Source organism: Propithecus coquereli, unplaced genomic scaffold, assembly GCF_000956105.1.
Source record: "Propithecus coquereli isolate 6110/MARCELLA unplaced genomic scaffold, Pcoq_1.0 Scaffold91, whole genome shotgun sequence".
Classification (NCBI taxonomy): domain Eukaryota; kingdom Metazoa; phylum Chordata; class Mammalia; order Primates; family Indriidae; genus Propithecus; species Propithecus coquereli.
Window position 1 is genome coordinate 1,129,850 of NW_012155396.1, and position 5,280 is coordinate 1,135,129.

Consider the following 5,280-nt stretch of genomic DNA (forward strand, 5'->3'; position numbering starts at 1 on the left):
AGGCTGGTCTCGAACTCCTGACCTTGAGTGATCCACCCGCCTCGGCCTCCCAGAGTGCTAGGATTACAGGCATGAGCCACTGCTCCCAGCCTAAAGTATATGTTTTATTGTTTCTATAGTTAATGCCAAGTATTATTGGTCAACCACTATAGATGCCATACTTCACAGGTAAAGTATAATTTATTGTACTGTCCTACTTTGAAAGAAAAAAAGAAGCTTCTTAAGAGGCAGGAAGATATTATAATGATAACATTTAGTATTATAAATTCATCTGTTGCACAAACATTTACTTTTTACCTGCTTTGCAGCAGGGATTACATGAGACTCAGCAAAATCCCTCAAGACAAGTGCAAGCTACATGTGGCATTTCAAAGATGGCTAGCCCAAAGTGAGATGTGCTATAAATGTAAAATGCACATTAGATTTTAAGGACTTAGTCCAAAAAAATTTTTTGATCTCTATAATTTTACGTTGATTACATGTAATGATATTTTGGTTATATTGAGTGAAATAGAATATAGTATTAAAATTAATTTTATCTGTTTCCTTTGAGTTTTTAATGTGCCTACTAGAAAATGTTATGTGGCTACTGGAAAATTTGGCTCTCATTTGTGCTGGAAAATAGGAATACATAATTGGAAGACATAGACCGTGTCCTCAAAGAGTGCATAGTCTAATGAGTGGAGGAGAGGGAAGAAGAGAAAAATAAATATGGCAAGGAGCTGGATTTCATATATTAATAAAACTCAAAAGCAAAAAGTAAAAAGGCACCAATCTTGACTTTTTGTAAGAAATATAACCTTTGCAGTCTCTATCTCACTAGATAATGGGTGGAGGTGGGTGGAGTGGAAAGAACCTCAGATTTGTCAATTAAAGATCTCTCTGCTTCTTCCAGTTTAAACAGCTTAGTTTTGCCTGAATATTCAGTCAATTTAAAGTTTAATTCCCTATGAGGGCTATTTCTCCTCAAGCCCTCTACCTGGCAAGATGGCATCTGGGTTTTACAGAGCTGACTGGGTTGATGTTATATCAGAAGAGAGGGCTCAGCCCCACATGTGGGTTCCTGTATTGGCCCTTTGCTGACCAGGCCCCTGCTTTGGCTCTCTCTGTGTTGTGGATTCCTAAGATTCACAAGAGCTTTCATTTGATGCCCTACCCAGCAGTCAGCCCTCAGCTAGAGGCTCAATGAACCTTTTTTGCAGCAAAATCCCTCAACCCTGCTAGCCATAACATGAGTAACTTCTATAGTCCTTCCACACACTCCAGAGCTCAGGGAGGCTCAGGGCCTAGTCAACATCTGACTGCACAATGACACCATTCTACTTTACTGCTACTCTAAAATGGGCTTGTGGTTCCCAAGGAGATATTCTCCTCTCTCCAGACCCCTGGAAAGTTCTGAGTTAGAAGCAGATTGAAAAGCCCACTGATTTAGCATTCCCACACTGACAACCCAGTATTGTTTTCAACACTGCTCCCCTCTAGAGTTTTACCTCTTATCCTTCCTCTTTCCCATCATGCGTCTGAAAGGATTACTACCATGGGGGGATGCAGAAGAGTATTTTTAAAATAGCATGATTAGCAAGTACACTATAATTCAAGTGCTAACACCAAGAAACATGCCCAAAGGACAATGGAAGTTCAAGGGGAAAGTATCTAATCCAGCCTGGTAGTTAAGGACGGCTTCCCAGAGCAGGTGATAGTTACTCATTTATCACGTTCATAAATCTTTATTGAACATGACTGTGTGTCAAGCACTGTTCTAGATTCAAGGGTTATGTGTGGTAAAAAAAAAAAAGAAAGAAAAGAAAAACAAGTTCTGATCCAGTCAAGCTTAGTGGGAGAAGACAGAACATTATGTAAGAAAAAATAATAAATGAGATGATGTTTCTTCAGGTAGTGATAATCTGATGAAGAAAATAATGCAGTTAATGAGATAGAAAATGACTGTGGGGTGGGTAAGTGCATGAGTTGGACAGGAATGCTCTCTTTCTAAAATAGTGACACTTAAGCTGAGACTTAAAGAATGAGAAGCAGCCAGTCTAGGAAGCTCTGGGGGCAAAGTGATGCAAGGGGAGGGACCAACAAGGACAAAGGCCCTGAGACAAGAACAGGCTCAGCCTGTTTGAAGGACAGCAAACAAAGTTTTGAAGGACAAACAGGAATTATCTGGGTTGTGTGCCAGGGGCAGGAGGAAAAAGAGGGGGATGGAAATTCATTTCAGGGAAAGAGATCTATAAATTGCACAAAATGGGAACTGAAACTTTAATCAAGAGTGATAAAGTAAGTCAAAGTTGTGTTAAGTAACAGTGAAACCTCCCGTATGCTGGGTTTTTCAGGTAAAAAGGAGTGTTAATGGAGTAGGGTACAATGTTTTCTCTATACCATTGGCAAGAAAAGGAGTGAGTTCAATGGAGTGTCCTTCCACACTGTGATCCTGAGAGTAATCTACTTCTCACTTGTCAACATTTGTAATGAGTGTTTACTGAGCATCTACTATTTTCTGGAGATTGTAATAAGTGTCTTATATACATTATCCCTCCCATCAGCCCCACTGGGTAAGCCCCAATTTGCAAATGAGGAAATTGGGGCACAAAGAGTTTAGGTAACTTGTTCCAAATTACTACTCAACTACAAAGTAGCAAAACTGGGATTTAAACCTAGATCTTCAGGTGTCAAAACCCATGTTCCTTCCATTATTCTATGTAGAAAAACATACATCTTTGTGCTTAAAGATACGGTGGATTGGATTGGGGTGGTAGATGTTGAAGAAAGGAAGGTAGGTAACTTCTCCCAAAAGGCCTCAGAGGACAGCATTTATTACCCTGGGGAATCTTACCAGAGAAAAGGCTTGGTCCTTGGCACATGAGCTCAGAAGACTTCTTTTGCAGCTTGCTAAAAAGTCCATTTCTGAGGGATACACTACCTTAACCAAATTTATGATGATGATGCATAAACTCAGAATACCAGTTTACTAATTAGAGTTGTACTCTCTAGGTTAACCTACGTAGGAAACCATGTTATCCTCAAAACCTTGGTTGGTAAACATGCATTTGAGAAGAGATTTAGAAATACAGCTTTTTTTTTAAGCTATCATGCTGAGATAACAAGATGCAACCATTTCTTAATAGGATGGTCTTCCCAATAGAGTAGATATATGGCAAGGTCATAAAGCTACTAGTTGTCTTCACCCATGACACTTTAAGACTGGCTTTGCTAATGAGATTGGAGTACTTGAAGTCCATTCCTAAGCTCTTTCTTCTGTGGACCATACCTATTTGGACACTGCCAGTATTTATTTATATCTATGACTCTCCTTTTTTATGGCTGACTGTCTCCACTTCTAGCCTTCAATTCACTAAACAAGTTAGTACTATCAATCAGGTCAAAGTCTAGTTTTAACTCCTGGGTAACACTTAGCATTTTTTTTTTTTTTTTTCGAGACAGAGTCTCACTGTGTTGCCTGGGCTAGAGTGCCGTGGCGTCAGCCTAGCTCACAGCAACCTCAAACTCCTGGGCTCAAGCAATCCTGCCTCAGCCTTCCGAGTAGCTGGGACTACAGGCATGCGCCACCATGCCCGGCTAATTTTTTGTATATATTTTTGTTGTCCAATTAATTTCTTTCTAATTTTAGTAGAGACGGGGTCTTGCTCTTGCTCAGGCTGGTTTCGAACTCCTGAGCTCAAACAATCCGCCCGCCTCGGCCTCCCAGAGTGCTAGGATTACAGGCGTGAGCCACTGCACCCAGCCAACACTTAGCTTTTTTAAAGTGACTTTTTCTATCTCTGTTCCAGTATGTGTCAACTTTTAAGGCTTAGCCCTTAGCAGATGATCCAGTTTCTAACACATTAGGGGGGAACTTCACTGTAGACTCAATGTACTGAAAGCACATACCACCTTCACTCTCCCTCATGTGTAGTCTGTGGGAGGAATGTGTTAGAAAAGCAGCCAGCCCACAAACAGCATGAATTATGCAATGTGGTTACAAGTGAGTCATCCTAGATTATTTGGAGGACAGAAGTAGGCATGAACATTGAGACTCAAAGCTGAGAAATAAAGAGGCACTAAATAAATGCCTTAAAACTGCAATCCCCAACCCCGGGGCCTGGTACCAATCCATGGCCTGTTAGGAACCAGCTGCATATCACTGCCTGAGCTCCACCCCTCAACCCCCTCCCTCCTTTGAGCAAGGATGGAATCTTCCATGAAACCAGTCCCTGGTGCCAAAAAAGTTGAGCAGTGCTGCCTTAAAAGAGCAATACTGGGGCCAGACATATTCCTTCAAAAGGCTTTGGAATTGGTGAAAGAAAAATCTTACTATAATCAACCACCACCTGCTCTACCTCCACAATCTAAAAGAAGTAGCAATGGAGAGGGTGGGAAGGGAGGGAGGGCGGAGAGTCATTAGGCCTGGGGAGAGGACAATTTCTTCCTGCACAGTAGAAGAATGGAAGCTGAGACTTTCCCTGCTCCCCCCAGGGCAAATCAAGGTTTGGAATTTTGGGGAGAAGTTTGAGACTGACATTTCTCGTTCCCACTGGCTGATTGCTGAGCTGCAGCGTCTACAGGCCCATCCCACTGCTGCCTGAGAAGCACCGTGGGGCAAAAAGGCCAATTCTTGGAAGAGTTTGACAAACATAACCCAGGGAAGTGGAGAAGCACATGTAAACATAGGAATTGGTGCCTGCTTTTGGTCTGTAGATTTTTGAGAGAAAAACTTGTTGGAATGAGGAAAGGATGAATGGACTGTAGTTCATCCTTCCAGTGCCTGGGAAGAAGATAGGGGAAATACCTCTTTACAAGGACAGCACAATACTAAGAGCATGAAAGAGAACTTCAGTGGTTCCCACGGCCTCAAGGAAAGGCGCCCATACCATAGTACAGGAGGAGCAAGAGCTGTGGCTGCTAAGTGCAGACCTTGCTATGATTCTGCTTCTCCACCCTCATGGCTTTATTTGACTTTTGTCTTAGGCTTTTCCCTCACATTGCAAGATGGTTGCAACAAATCTAAACATTATGTTCTCACACAATAATGTCCAAAGGCTGGAAGAGGGGATAAGGGCATCCTTCCCTAAATTTCTTTGGAAGCACAAAGAAAACTTTCAGAAGTCCTCCATGGACTTCCCCTCCTATCTCATTAGGCAGAATTGCATCACATGCCCTTTCCTAAATCAGTCATTATAGGGGAAACACACATATCAAGATTAGCTTCAGCTTTCCCTAAAAAATATTCAAGATTCTGTTTGCAAGGAACATGGAGCAAATGGCTGAGGGGTAGGTGAT